At 42.9% G+C, this 16272-nt stretch overlaps 1 protein-coding gene across 5 annotated transcripts in view; it reads right to left on the bottom strand.

The window, feature by feature from the left end:
- Positions 1 to 14426, bottom strand: part of PACSIN2 (protein kinase C and casein kinase substrate in neurons 2) — a 145122-nt gene extending 130696 nt beyond the window's left edge. For 2 of the 5 annotated variants that reach the window (XM_030540321.1, XM_030540349.1), the window contains exon 1: positions 14300 to 14425. The gene's annotated coding sequence lies outside the window, so the exon portion shown is untranslated. Of the gene's footprint in view, positions 1 to 14299 lie in introns of all 5 variants that reach the window. The other 3 variants (XM_030540339.1, XM_030540330.1, XM_030540357.1) reach the window with 3 other exon arrangements.
- Positions 14427 to 16272: the final 1846 nt, after the last annotated feature.

Here is a 16272-nt window from a genome sequence, read left to right as displayed (position 1 = left end):
AATCCCCTCTCAGTATTTTGCAATCATTTTATTACCATTTTGCTCAGACTGTAAGTAGGTGTTCATTGTGAAGAGTACAATATGAAAGCTACATATACCCAGACAGGTAGATAAGCATCTTCTGCCTGAAAGAAACCCACTTTTCACCTTCTGGCAATCAGCCCCAACTCTCAGACCTTAAAAACATCATTTTCAGTATATGTGTATAACCTCTTACATATTATCCCTGCATACACTTTGCAAATATTATGATGACCAATGTGACAAACTTTCAATAGATGTTATGACACCCCTTTGGAGAACTATTACGTAGACATTAGATCCTGTCACCCTACACACTCCTCTGCCGATGCATACCATAAGGTCCCAGTCAGAGACAGGGCTTTGAGGGACAGTAACCAACCGATCCATGCTGTGCTTGTTGGGCAGATACACTTATCTTAATTACCCTTGCAAAGTTCAAAGATGCAGTCCGGCATACTGCGTGACATAAGTGCATACTGCCATATGTTCTTCTGAATCTGAGAAGACTTCATTGGAATGTGGGGGTGAACATTATGAGGTTTGCCACGGTCTGAAACCTCTGTGGAAGTAAATATACTCTTGCCACCTTGTGCCAATGAACTCTATGCTGAGTCAACATCCTAAATCTCATCAAAATAGAAGGTTCATTCAAGTGCAGCTCTCCTCTGGCCTGGCTTCTCCCCTACTATCCAGCTCACTTCAGGAACCCTCATGTTCTCCAACCCCATGTTCACTCCGTATGTACAGCCCTTTCCCTCCCACCCCAGAACTTCCAGAGTCAGCTCCTCCTACACACCAATAAGCAATGCGATGGAGAAGCCTTGAACTGATGCTCCAATGTATAAAAGTTGAGGACACTGAGAGGTTAGGCTTGTCTTCCTCAGAGGTAAAGGCTCAACAGGAACATCAGATTTGTCCAATGAAAAATCAGGTTCCTATTCTACCCTGTGAGTCTGACAGTACCAGAGGGATAATGCTCTAGCTAGTGGACGTGGTAGAGGAGGATCCTCTTTTCCACAAGGTAGTCTCTTCTGGTATCAAGAAGTCTCTGAAGAGAACTGGTCCAGATAGAAGAGAGGATTATGGATATGGTTGTGACATTCTCCAAGGTACAATCTGGACTGTTGAACAGCTGTCTCCCCTCAATTCTCCAACAATCAGGGGTGCCTTTTACACTGCTTTGCTGTGAGAACAACCACTCCTTGCCAGTTCACACACAGCCTCTAGCATGCATTCCGAGCTCAATTACATGAATGCTCTGGCCAGCCATTCATGAATTATATAGAGGGCAACACCAACAAGGGAGGGACAGATAGCTCAGTGGTTTGAGCATTGGCCTGCTAAACCCAGAGTTGTGAGTTCAGTCCTTGAAGGGGCCACTTAGGGATCTGGGGCAAAATCAGTACTTGGTCCTGCTAGTGAAAGCAGGGGGCTGGACTCAGTGACCTTTCAGGGTCCCTTCCAGTTCTATGAGATATACCCATCTCCATATATATTATTAATTATATTATAACAAACTCCCAGTCCCAGACATGTGCATCTTGTACTGCCCAGCTCTCTGCTGGACAAGGCAAGCTCATATAAAATCGGTCACTTCATCAGTGGAAAATGATATGCACATACCTTGTTGTCACAAGTGGTGGTTCTTAAACACTTCAATCCAAACACAATGGGTTAGATAAAACAAATTTATTAACTATAGAAAGATAAAATGATTACAAGTAATGAGGCATAAAAGTCAGAATTGTTCACAAAGAAAATAAGATACAACGCAAACTGACACCTAATTTAGCAAGCTAAATGGATTCAAAGCAAAGTTTTTTCTCACTACTTGCTCTTTGCAGTCTTTACTAGTCAAAAGCCTCCAGGCCAGGACCCCTCCTCCAGTTCAGTATCTCTTTAGGAATTGTTGCTGATCTGAGTAGAGAGGAGTTGAAAAGTACAGTATGGAGGAGAGAGGTAATCTGTGTTTTGTGTGTGTTCTCTATTCTTACACCATTCTCCCCTCTTTGAGAATTATCTCCAGCTGGGGTTCAGGCAACAGCCAGTCTGTTTACACAGTGGGGATGATGGGGGAAAAAAAGAAGCACATGAACATCATCTCCCATGTAGTTCTTGCTTACACCCTTCTTCCTGCAAAAGAATGGCCATTTAACTAGGTGACAATCCACCTGACTTTGACGACACCTGGCTTGGGAGTTGGTTTGTCTTGTTTCTGATAGAAACTAGTTTCTGCCTGCTCTTCTGAACTTGGAGCATGCTACAGCGATGTTATGCAGAAGAATCTTATAACTTTACATACAGTGTTTATACATACAATAATGTTCAGTAGATCATGAGTTTTCAAATGATACTTCACAAGGCATACTTTGTATAAAATTTATAATAGTCTTGTAAAAACTATGAATATAGGAATACAGTCTGTCACAATGGTAAAGCAAAAATATCCTCCAGTGAGGTAAAGGTTTCAGTCCTTCCTAGCGTTCAAGGAGTCTCGGAGGTCAGGACTAATGTATCTGGTGTGTCCAATGATCTAGCACTCATAGTTCCCAACCAGAAAATGCTGGAACCATAGACCAAGAGTCCAACATGGAGCTCCCAGCTGAAACTGGAGGGTGCCTATCTGATCCTTCTTCTTTCGTGCCTTGCCTTCCTGGACAAAAGATCTGTATGGACCTAGACTTTTAAGGCCCACATGCAAGGACTCAGCCAACTTGGACCAAGATGGGGTGGAATCCTCTCTCTTAGAGTCAGTTCTGAATGGCAATCTTTCCTTATACTTGTGTTCATAGTCCATACTCTTCTGAGAGGGTTTCTGAGGCTTGGTGGTTTTCATCTGTGCTCCAGAGCTCGTGCTCAGAGAGAAACACTGCTCAGTATTTGAGGTTGCTGCACTAAGGCCTGAGGTCTCATGGCCTTATCTCCCTGGGGTGTTTCTATAAATGGAGCTCTTATCCCTCATGGGTTCAGGGAGGGAAGGAACAGCATATGATGAAACTGGCAGCAATGTGAGCCTCCCCAAGACAGTATTGGTGTTCATTGCTCATAGAGCAGGATACACCATTCTTAAACCCCAGGAATCTGGGTATAGCCCTTTTTTGTGGAGAATCTTCTCAAGGCAGGAAGGAACTAGACAACTCTATATAAAAAACACCAAGTCTAATCTTACTAAAAACTACAGGCGAGTCTCATCTTACACTGGGGTTACATTCCGCTGTCAGCGTGTAAAGCAAAAATCACGTATAGTCAAAATTACATTGAGTGTAATGGCGGGCAAAATTGCCCGCACTACAGGTACAGTATTTAAATTGTCATTTTTATTTTGTTTTGTTTTGTTTTGTTTTTTGCCAAGCACACAAAGCTGAATTTGCACATTAAAATCATGTAAGATGAGACTTCCCTGTATGTATATTTACAGTTTCTGTAATAGGAGGAGGATTGTAAAGGATTCCAGTGATTTCAACTCTAGCCATGCGGTGGTGAAGAAACTGGAAAGGCATTGGCCCACACTGTCATTTATGTCCTCAGTTCAGAGGACACGAATGGCAACTGGATAGGTGCAGATGAACAGACACTACTTGCTACAAATCTCCATTCTCAGGCTCAGCCATATCCATGTGTGCAATACGCATAGAGACCAGTGCTCAAGAACTGTCCTTCGCATTGGTAGGCTTAAATATATAGTCTCCAACTGAAAATGATTAAAAAGAGTAAAATAGAAGAATTTTAATCTGGCTTTAACTGAAATCTCAGTCCAATTTTACTTGCGCAACTGCTAGGGTGCCTTCATAGACTGTTTCGTGTTTACTTTAATACATAGCATTTGTAAGATACACAAGCCAAGAATACTTTGCAGTAAACACATACATGCACACAGCTCTTTACAACTAAAGATTTTTAGCAAGAAACTGTTTGAGGAATTTGATTCAGCTGGTGGGGGGGAGGGGAAGAGAGGGGGAATCACTTGTCAGTTCAGTTCTGGTTCTCATGCATTAGCACAATACTGCCGGGTTCCATGAGTACAATAGGTTTTGCATGCCTTCAGTTTTGGATCTGAACTATTTCAGCATCTCTTTAATTCATAATACAGAATTTTAACAACTTTTAACCTGTTATATGGTGCTATGCATTTAAATTCAGTGAAGACCCAATAAATGCAATAATAAAAAAATTAAAGCAAATATCCTTATACATCATCCCTTTAAGAATGCAATTTCCATAACATGAGTTACTTAATTATAGCTGAATTCCATTGTTCTTATGTGTCACTGCTATACTTATGCAATTTTTACCACTGTGATATAGCCTCAGCAGCATTTGGCATAAAAGCTGCTATTTATTAAGATTTAAACACTTATACAAAAGCTCTAGGTACCCTAATATTTAACTAATCTTACAAAACAATGTACTGTTGGCATTTATACTGTGTGCAATTAGATAATTGAAGTTATTTATCCCTTTAAATTACACAAAAGCTATAGTCAAAGATTACATGTATAAAATGCCATCAGTAGGCACATCTACAAAACGTCAATGCCTGTCTACAAACAGCCAGGGCCGGCTCTAGGTTTTTTGCCACCCAAAGCAAAAACAATTTTGGCTGCCTCACATCCCAGCCCTGGGCTCCTTGTTGCACCCCCCTGCTGCCCCAGCCCTGGGGTCTCCCCCACACACACACTCCGCCGCCCCAGCTCTGAGGTCTCCCCTTCCTCCTGCACCACCATTGCCCCCCACACACACCTCCTACCACCCCAGCCCTGGGCTCCCCCAGCACCTGCACTCTCCTTCCGCCGCAGCCCTGGGTCATTGGTGACTCACTCCCCGGGCGGGTCATTCAGCAGGAATTTTGGATGTGCACAGAACAGATAGGACTGGTTCCCATTTCGTTACAGAACTGCAGTGAAGTGGAACAATTTTCAGCTTGTGTGACTGGAAGATATCTGGATGCATATTATAAGACTGTCCTCCATAAATGAGGAAAAGTTGAGGTGCCTTCATTATTCTTTTGTTCCACTTTCTTTCTTTCTTATGGGAATTTGCCAATGCGATATCACTGTCTTCCTTTTAAACAAACAACAAAAAAGGCAACGTCTGTTGAAAATAGCAATTCCAGTCCTAATAACCAGTGGGAAGCATTTCTTGCTCAATTTTATCCTATTTTCTGTAGCAAGTTATAGTGGATCAGTATATTTGATTTGGGAGAAATGAAGTAACAGCTGTTCAAACTGAGCTTGAGCACTCCTGAATTGTGAGGTGTTCAAATCTGTAAGGCAGGTGCTGGGGGTCGAGGGTTGTGGCTCCTTGGGGGAGAACGGCAGCATGTATGCAGCAGCGTGTCAGACCAGCATGTCTGGCTCTGCGCAGCACCAGAGTGGCATGGTAAGGGGGCTGGGGGATTGGAGAAGGGGTAGGGGATTCGGGGGGGGGGAGGGAGACAGTCAAGGGACAGGGAGCAGGAGGGCAGTCGGGGCAGGGAGAACGACGGGGTTAGATGGGTCAGGGGACAGGCAGGCAGTGGTTGGATAGGCATGGGAGTCCCAGGGGTTTGTCAGGGGACAGGTAGGGGGTGCGGTCCTAGGGGGGAAGTTGGGAGAGGTCTCAGGAGCGGGCAGTTGGGGACAAGGAGAAGGGAGGCTTAGATAAGGGGTGGAGTCCTGGGGGGGCAGTTACGGGCAGGGGTCCCAGGAGGGCGCGTTCAGGGGACAGGGAGCGGGGGGGTTGGATGGGTTGGGGTTTCTGTGGGGGGCAATCAGAGGGAGTCAATGGTGGCAGGATGGGGCTACCCTCCCTCCTCATGGAGTGTCCTATTTTTTGAATGTTAAAATGTGGTACCCCTACCCTTCACAATGCAGCTCTCCATTCACAGCAAGCTGCAGCACGAGGTCTCAGCTACCTCACTCCCTCCCCCTTCCTTTCCTGTTGGTAGTGGCCAAGGGAATGCTGGGAAATGTAGCTCTCTCCCTGCTCCAGGGCTGACTCTATAGGCAGGGAGCTAACCAAGGAACTACAGCTCCCAGGGCCCCTTGTTTGTTCTCAGCTTCCATGCTGGATCCCTGCCGCCCCTGCAAACAGGCTGCCCCAAGCACATGCTTGCTTTGCTGGTGTCTAGAGCCACCCCTGCAAATAGCACTGTATAAGATGACATATTAGGTAACAGACATACCCTTAGATGGATGTTTCAGATATGTGAAACTATAAAAACAGCAAGAAAAAAAACAAAGAAGAAGAAAGGGAACAAATCAGGAAAACTCATTTCAAGTTTCCACTATATTAATCCATGCAATCGTATCCTGCAAATAATAAGCATTGGACTACACTTCAGCTAGTCATCACACAGCTCCAGAAAAAGTCTTCCACATTACATCATTAGTGTTCATTTTATTTTTGTGTAGAAAAATGGACAGCTTCATTTAACCTTAATTAGTTTAGCAGAACACTAGCATTCCATTCTTGGTGTAATTTTGCATTCAGTTAATTAGTTGGGCTTTGGGGATTGGGGAGGAGGACAAGTAGTACTGCCAGCATAATTCTTTGGAATCATATTTACAACAGAAAGGGTTAGCGTTTCTCATTAACAAAAGATCATCTATCTCAATCTTGACTGACAGTCCATTCTTTTGGACACTTTTTCCCCAAAAGTGAACTATGATAGGTATGAAGCACAAAGTATATGAACCTTGTCCTGGATATACCATAGTCTTCTTTCAGAAAAATTCAGAATGCAATTCTTGCTAATCAGCCATCTTTCAGGTGAAGCAGAAGGAGCAAATAAGCCCCTTTTATACAGTTGTAACTGGCGACATAAACCAGCATCCAAAGCAATGGGCCACACGGCAAGGTAAGAAGCTAAGCCATGTGAGCCAAGAGGTTCCTCGATTGCAAATACAGGGAATAGGGGACTGTTTGCTTTTCTCTCTCTCACACACACACACACACACACACACACACCTTGCAAAATAGCTGAAAGTGAGAGAAACCGTTGTGACCATAGCCTTGAGAGGGAGCAGAGAAACAGAGCTCCTCGGTGCAAAGAACTCGCTGAAGAGGCAAGCTTGGAAATTGTGAGCAAGGAAACTGCCTGCTATTTGTTTCTACCGTGTTAGGAGAACCAGAATTTTGTTTCTCTTTTTTGCATATAAATAGAATTGCACCAAAGAATATACAAGACTCATCAATGTTATCCTAATGGAAACTACCTGGGCAAAGTGGGGAATATTAGCTAACTGCTTGGGCCAGAAGGGTCTTCAGCTGCAGACATACTCCATATCTCACATTCTAGAAAGTTAAACTTCCTTTGAAGGGCAGTTAACTGCTTGATTTTTTTCATTTGTCAATGTATCTGTGTATGTCTAAATGCCACAAACCTGACCATGTTCTCAAAATATTTTAATACACAAAGGATTAAACAAGTATCAAAGGGGTAGCCGTGTTAGTCTAGATCTGTAAAAGCAGCAAAGAGTCCTGTGGCACCTTATAGACTAACAGACGTATTGGAGCATGAGCTTTTGTGGGTGAATGCCCACTTCGTCGGCCACTACATGCATCTGATGAAGTGGGGATTCACGCATGAAAGCTCATGCTTCAATACGTCCGTCAGTCTATAAGGTGCCACAGGACTCTTTGCTGCTTTTAAGGATTAAACAGAGGGTCTTGTGTAAAGTAAATGGGATCTGTCCTCAGTCCCTACAGTTAGAACAACTGGTTTCTACTACTGTGAAACAAGAGTGCCATCTCTGCATGGAATGAGAAGTATCTTGAAAGATAACTCCACCTGGTAAAGCTCACCCTGAAGATTACCCCACTGTCAACTTGGTGCAGCTGCCATTTCAGGGTTAAATGCAATTTTCTATAGTTTAGATTAGAATTAGATAGTGTAAACACAACTAAAAATAACCGCCTTGAAGCTTTTGTTTAGAACCCACCTAGGTCCTCCTTCCAACCCCTAAGACTTCAAAGACAACATTTAAAGATTATTAGAGGACTAAGAATGGCAACATGATATTTAGGTAGTTTATTTTCTGTATTCATTTTAAACAGTATTCCCATGGATCCATAAAGACAGGCAAAGGTGCCTGAGCCTATCTATGCCTATTTGATGGATTTCTTACATCTCCTGACAAGAACAGTGTTATTGTGTTCAGCAGTGACCTAGATATTTGTTAGGTTGCCAAGAAGACTCCCATTAGGAGAGAACACTGGAGGCATAATACGGGCATCTCTTTGGCTTTCATCAAACTGATTTGTCCCATGGCTCCTTTTATCACAAACTTACATTTGCACCCCAAATTTCTCCCAGCATTAATATGCCAGGGATGTCTGCTCTCCCCTTTATGTTAGCTATAAATTCACTGCCTACAAAAGAGTGAGTTTAAAGGAGTAATAAATTGTTGCTGTATTCATTCCTGACATAGTTACTAACCACATACACCAATGCAAAAATCACGTACTTCACTATGTGTCTAATAACTACACTAACTATGATAGGAAAAGCATTCTGTACAAACAGTTAAAAGTTATTTTCAGATCCCAAAGGTCATGCTGAATATATTCTGCTATGGCCCTCCATAAAGCAGCATGCTATGATAGGAGTTACTAATTAATGCTGTCATTCCTTTGGGAACTTAGCAAATACTTATCTGCAGTTGGCATGACAGTTAGATAGCAGTGCTGCTACCATGCTACTACTCAGCAAACCCAAGTTTAACATCGTACATTAAAGAAACAATTCAATCAAATTCATAAGGCAGATGTTTGTGCTATTGCCATCACATCAAAGATATGATGATATAGACACAATGAATATCAAGTTACTGCAAATAAATCACTTTCTAGTGAAGATTACAATAACATGACATTACTTCAATTTCAGGATTGTAGGAATCTTATACTTTGCAATTAGAGTCCAAAATGATTTCCAGGTATATTGATAGAAATTGTTGTCAGAAGATTTTAAACATTTGTTCTCCCAAAGGAGTTTACAATATTACTGATTACCTAGGAACCTTGCACATATTCTTGTGGAATCTGTTTCTCCTTTGTTATGCATCTGTAAGTATATCCCATAAGGAGTGTTGAAAAGAGAAATTAGTTTCAACACTGACCTGGTACATATAAAATAGGATTGGAACTGTACTTTGATGTGCTCTTTTCATTCCATTTGCTCTCTTCCTCTCCATTCTTGAAGTAGTGAATAATAAATTAGGTTACCATACTTTCTTTCCCCCTTTACTATTGGGCAGAGAGCAAAGAGACTTTAGATGCTTTTCTCAATTGCTAGCATGATCACAAATGTGGTATCTGAGCCAGGACATTTTTTTAATATTTGCATGATTTAAACTGTTGAACCAAATATCATCACAAAGCCTTAGAGGTATTTTATTTTTTCTTTAGATCTAGCTCAACTATTTACTGTTGAATGCTTATCCATAACTATTTCTATACCTGTTTATCAATAAGGGTTGGGTGCCGTCTCAAATATTGACATATCCTGTCCACTCAATATCATGCTATGCCCATGTGCAATAGCTGACAACAGCTCATCAGACAGACAGAATTGCTCAAATTTTTTTAAGTGTACACTCAGGGAGGTTCTGCATTTCCGCACCACAGAAATTCTGTCCTACTGTCCTGATTCTACCCCAACCTTCCCTTGTCAAACACATCTCCCTGCAGGATATCAGATAAAAGAACAATGAGATTCAAGATAAGGTGACCTTTGCATTATTAACAATAGATCCTAAACTAATTGTTTTTCACTGAATACCCATAGTAGGTTGTTGGCCTTCTCAAGTTCAACTTCAATCAAAATAATTTCTCAATCCTGGTGAGTTAGTCATCCAGACAACATACACATTTCAGCAGAGTATTAAAATCACAGCTAAACATATTCAGTGTTTAGCTGTATCTCAGTACACAAGTACATCAGTATTGCTATCTCCTGCTGTATCCCTCTTCACGTGCCAAAAAGAAATGCCTTGTGATTTCAAGTTAAGCCCAAACTAATAATTTGCTTGAATGGAAAAATTAGTTAATATTAAACAAAACCTACTAAATAACTAGTACCTGTGAAACCTCTTTAGCTAAGCATAGCTTTTTAGTGTATTAATTTCTGTATGACAACAAGGAAAATTTGCTCAATTCCCTCAGTACACCTATAAATCAAATTAAAGGAGCACTCTTCAAAGTAAATGCATCCAAGTTTCCCTTTATCCAAAATATTTGGGAGTTTAATGCAGTCAGATAAATAGCTCTTGAAAATATGAGCACAGAAAATATTGATTCTTGGAAACTATAACCTATTGCGTATTTGAAACTGCACCAATACATAATACACTAGTATGATCTGTATATTTAATGAGAGTGGAAGACAAGTTTAAAAATTACATTAATGACAAATAGCGTGAGACGATAAAATAATAGTTATTGAATAGGACCACTTATTTCATGCAATCTCAGAGGGCATTCTAGGCATCAAATCATTAAAATGCTATTTAGTTTAAAAAACAACCCTGTACTTAGAGGAATTGAGAAAGTTATTACACAAAAGATTCATCTGAAATAATTGGCCAGAGTCTGAAGTACACAAAGAAAGTTCTAGCATTTCAACAGCAGAAAATTACTCTATAGCTGTTTTACTTAGCCCCTATAGGCTCTCCTTACCATAGGATGATTTTGGGGCGACAGAGGCGCCATGTAGCTCTATGTCACCCCCCTCAATGGCCAACAGAGAAGACATGACATTTAGGGCAGCTTGTGCCATTTTCAACAACCCAGAATCAGAAAAGAACACAAGTAACTTACGGACATCTTTGCACATGACCCTCCTGAGCTCAGTCAGTCACTGTCTGAAACTACTTTTTCCAGGTACGAGTCCAGTAACTAAGAGACTGAAAACTTGTTTTTTTTAAATCAACATACTCACAGATAACTAAAAGAAACTGTTGCATTATTAGCCAGATTTCTTAAGAGATCTTCCATATTAACAAAAGACAACACAATGAATATCAAGTTATTGCATACTTTCATTCTGTGGACCACTTTGTAATTAAGCCTCTCCCTTAGTGACTGCCTACCTTCCCAAATCTGACCCTTGGTTCTCATATATTTCGTTTTATGAAAAGAGACTAGTGGTCCATAAACCAAAGCCTGAGAACCACTGGTATAAACAACAAGCAGACACCCTGAGTTGGAAAAGTATTAAATTCAGACATTTTTCTGAAAAAGTTGTTTCTAGACATTCACAGATCAAATATTTTGCCAAGACAACTACTGCATAAATTCCTACGTTGTATGACATAGCATAAATTGAAAGTCATTATATACATGTACTTACAGAGTCAAAGTAAACAAAAGACTAAAATTAAAAAAAAAGGAGATGTACAATGCTGGAGAGTACTATTGCCTCTTACTTGGACAACTCATGAATTACGCAGGCCTTCCCAGATACCCAAACACACGTGGCTATAAAAACCGTTACATCATCTATGTCCACCAACCAAACACCACCCATACAGTTAAAACAATCATATTTGTTAATTCAGCATTAGTTATCACTGATATAGATCCTTAGGCCATATGCATTTTTGGTGGGAGGGAGGGAGCCTTGAGCAGAGAAAAAAGATGCTACAAAAACTTTATTTCAAGACAGGTTTTTATTTAGTTGGGGATTGGTCCTGCTTTGAGCAGGGGGTTGGACTAGATGACCTCCTGAGGTCCCTTCAACCCTGATATTCTATGATGCTATGAAGTGTCTGTCAACCATTAATAGGCTGCTTCACCACAAACTATAGGTGTGTATGCTGTCTTATTTCTGAGCTATTGCTGCTTGACCTGTGGTATGAAGCTGCATTCCCCAAGCAATCTTCACTTTTAAGTTAAGTAAACACACTCTTGTTTAAGCTAGTTTAGTCATAACTAGAAGAACATAGAATACATTTTTGTCTCAGAAAAGAATACATTTAAGTCTGATAAGTAATTTCCAGACAGAGATAAAGTGTGGTATGGAGGATAAATCAAACAAATGTAATACTTAAAAACATAATTAAGAAGACCTGCTCTATATGCTTAATGTACAATGTGCATGCTGCCTTATAATTTCAGTCTAAAGATGAGAAATCAAACTAAGTCAGTCATGTTTGTTTTACCCTAAAGAGAGAAAAAAAACAAGGCTTTTTCATAGCTTGTCTTAATTATATTAGACTAGTTTAATAAAGAGACTAACAGACAACCTAAGTCATCACAGTATTTATTCTCATTTCTCAAATATCATCACCTTCATCAACAACTCAATATCAGCAAAACATTAGTACACCTTTTTGAACTACTGGCCTTGTATTTTAGTTGGCACAACTTTTCACAATAGCTGGCCAAGCCCTGATTTACGTTCAAACAAGCACAAAGGAAAGTTTCCAATGGAGAACAAGAGAAAACAGTCCTATTAGCTACCTTTCAACTAATCTGTGGATGGGAGTCAGGTGTACACAGTATCAGGTGGTAGCCATGTTAGTTTGTATCCACAAAAACAAGGAGTCTGGTGGCATCTGAAGAAGTGAGGTTTTTTTACCCATGAAAACTTATGCCCAAATAAATCTGTTAGTCTTCCACGTGTAGACAGGCACACATTAAGAACATTTCACACAGCACTCTGACTTGTTTACCAAGCTGTGGGGAAAAAGACTTAAACTTATTGGAATAATTATAGGCTAAATGAATTTACATCCTGGGTTTAAAATACTTTAATCAGAAGGGTGGGACACCAAGAAAGCTGAGTGTTTTACACTGTGTAAAGGAGTAGCTGGGCCCACTTTCACATGTTTCTGGTCTCCTTTACTCTTAAAGAGAGAGAGAGCAGAGGGAAGCATGTATAGACTGAGCATACCAGCTTCTGACTACCTTCAACCAGAGTTAACCCAACTGGCTGGGAAAGACATACAGCCAGACAGATACTGTAGATACCGGTCAGTCTCAGGGCTTGGCTACACTCAAAATTCCAAGGCGCTGCCGCGGGAGCGCTCCCACAGCAGTGCTTTGAAGTGCGAGTGTGGTCGCAGCGCCAGCGCTGGGAGAGAGCTCTCCCAGTGCTGGGGCACTGTTTACACTGGAGCTTCGCAGCACTGTATCTTGCTGCACTCAGGGGGGTGTTTTTTTCACACCCCTGAGCGAGAAAGTTGCAGCGCTGTAAAGCACCAGTTTAGCCAAGGCCTCAGTGGGCGCAACCCATATTAAAGAGACTCTGACTGCTCACTTCCAACAAAGTTAAAAGATGTTTAACTGTGTAGGATGATGTGATCTGATTCTTCCTGGCAAAAAGGAAAAGGCACATAGAGGAAGGGGGTGGTGACAGAAGGCAGCACGGCCTAGTTGTGTCATTACCAGTATTCAGAAGACACCACCAACTCAAATTCTCTCCTTGGAGAATTACACTTGCCTGTTTTATTTGTGGGGTGTCTGAGTAGTGCAGGGTTCACGACCAGATACTGCATTCGATTTTTTTAGGATTGAGGGAAAGCGCAACCAAATGGCTCACTAAATTTCACCAAGCAGCTCTCCCCTTCCCTGGTACAGAATCAGAACCTTCCCAGTGTGGTCCTCCTGGCCCCCTATAGCCCTGCCCTCCCCAAACTTCCCCAAGGGAAGCTTCACCTTCCCCAGCTCGGCTACCCCAGATTGGGGGCCAGGGAGAGGAGTGACCCCACAACCTCAGTGCTGAACAGAAACAAGCCAGTAGGTCAAAGAAGCAGAGACAATGCGCAGCAATCAGAATTCATCCCCTCTCTGCCCCCATCCACCACAAACTCCCAGCCCCTTCCCCCTCTGCCCCCATCCACCACTTCCCCCCCAAACTCCCCGCTCTTTAGCCCTCCAGCAACTCGCCACCCGCACTCAGGCACAAGCTGCTCCCCCCATCGAGCTCAGGGGCTGGGTGCCCCCCCACACCCCGGGTTGCCGGCTTTGGTTGGTCCCATTCCTGGGGGTTGCCTCGCAGGACACACCCTTTATCTCCAGGAAACTGGAGGACACCCCCGGAGGCTCAGGAACCCGCCCCGCCCCCCGCGCTCCCCACATGAGCCCGGCCGCCGGGTGACACCGGCCACGGGCAGCGGGGCGGAGGCGGCAGCGCTGGGGCCGGAGATTCGCTCTGCAGCCCCGCTCACCGGCCCGCCCGGGCCCCGCCCCTCCAGGACAGCCCAGCCGGAGGTGGTGGTGGCGGGACTACGCATCGCCTCCTCCCTCCCGGCAGCGGCGTCCGAGTCCCGCCCGACGGCGCGTCCCTCACCTCCGGCTGCTCCCCGGCTCCTCTGCGGCGGGTCGGGGTCGGGCGGGAAGGTCCCTGCTTCGCTCGGCTCCAACCGAACCAACGGCCGCCCACCCAACTTGCGCCAGTCCGCGGGCTCCCATTGGCTGCCGCATAGAGGTCTTCAGATTGGACAAGGAAAGCTACGTGTGCACCCGCTTCTCGGTAGAGCAGGAGAGAACACCATTGGCTCACTCTGCTGTCGATCAAAATCATTTCGTCGGCGAAGAAATGTGGGGAAGTGGAAGAAGAGGATGAGTGGTTAGCGCGCCAGACAGTGCGGTGACTGTGTAGGTCATGGGTTCTAACCCCTCAAGGCGCTTGTTGGGGATATAAATAAAGAGCTTGGTGCGAGCCTGAAGAAACGTTACTTGATGGCAAAGCTCTCACAAAATAAACACCTAAAATGCCACCGTGTTACCTAAGTTTCTTACAAAATCAATAGATGGCCCAACACTGATCATTTAATATTACTATTTAGATGTTACTGATACTGTTAATAATTCTGTGCTGTCTCAGATAGTGATAACATACAGATCTCAGGGTTAGAATTCACAGGAAGAGAAGCTTCTTCTTGCATCATGATCATCTAATCAAAATATTAGACATTTCTATAGTACTCCATGCTAAAAAATCCTAACGTTTTGCCTACCACACAAATGCAGCCAGCTCTCTCAGATGAACATGGCTGCTCTCTAATGGCACAAAAGTAATACTGCGCAATATTTTAGCATCAGAAGCAAAGAAAAATGTCCAATATAAACTACCATGGGAATGTAGGAAAGCAAAAATTAATTTTCCTGAACTGGAATTTGATCAGGAGTTAAAAAGTGTCAGGGAATTTTTAATGACCCCAAAAGGTCAAGACCTCAGTTTTGCTTTTCATCCTAAGGCTGCCTTCTTCAGTAACACAGTGCCCCCCTCCTGTCTGACAACCAAAGCCCATAATTAGGACCCTACCAAATTCAGGGTCCATTCTGGTCAATTTCATGGTCCTAGGATTTAAAAAATAGTAAATTTCATGATTTCAGCTATTTAAATCTGAAATTTCATGGTGTTATAATTGTAGGGTCTCTGACCCAAAAAGGCATTGGGGGGGCTCACAAGGTTATTGTAGGAGGGGTTGGGGTACTGCTACCCTTACTTCTGCACTGCTGATGGTGGCAGCACTGCCTTCAGAACCAGGCAACTAAGAGTGGCTCCTGCTGGCTGGGAGCCCAACTCTGAAAACAGAGCCACCGCCAGCAGCAGCACACAAGGATGGCATGGTATAGTATTGCCACCCTTACTTCAGCATTGCTGCCTGCAAAGCTAGGCCCCCAGACAGCAACTTCCACACTCTGGTTGCCCAGCTCTGAAGGCAGCACAGAAATAAAGGTGGCAATACCACAACCCCCCTAAAATAACCTTCTGACCTCCCTGCAATTCCCTTTTGGGTCAGGACCCCTAGTTTGAGAAATGCTGTCTCCCCCTGATGAAATCTGTTTAATATAGGGGAAAAGTGCACACAAAGACAGATTTCATGTGGGGAGACCAGATTTCATGGTCCGTGACGCGTTTCTCATGGCCGAGAATTTGGTAGGGCCCTACCCATAATGCACAGAGAAACAAAATGCATGGGCCTCAGTGTTCCTGTCAGTTAACTACGTGTGAGATTGAGTTTGTCCTTGAACAAGTCACCTTTAAAATAATATGCTTTGGTTATTCCTCTATCACTAGAGGTGCACTGTACTTGAATAGTATTTACCATCAATAAAACTCTTCTTCTGTGGCTGTTCCTGCCCTTACAAACCTATTTATTTTAAACAAGGGAAGAGCATTTCCTCTTAAGTCCAGCTCAAAGGCTACGGTAATCACATCATCTTAATTTCCCCCCTCCATCCTATATTTTCTCTTGTCTCTCATGTCTCATGTTTTTAACTTTTTTTTCCCTTAAGTTTTAAAAATTCTCCTCT

This window comes from Gopherus evgoodei, chromosome 1, assembly GCF_007399415.2.
Source record: "Gopherus evgoodei ecotype Sinaloan lineage chromosome 1, rGopEvg1_v1.p, whole genome shotgun sequence".
Taxonomy (NCBI): domain Eukaryota; kingdom Metazoa; phylum Chordata; order Testudines; family Testudinidae; genus Gopherus; species Gopherus evgoodei.
This window is presented reverse-complemented; position numbering and strand designations above follow the sequence as displayed.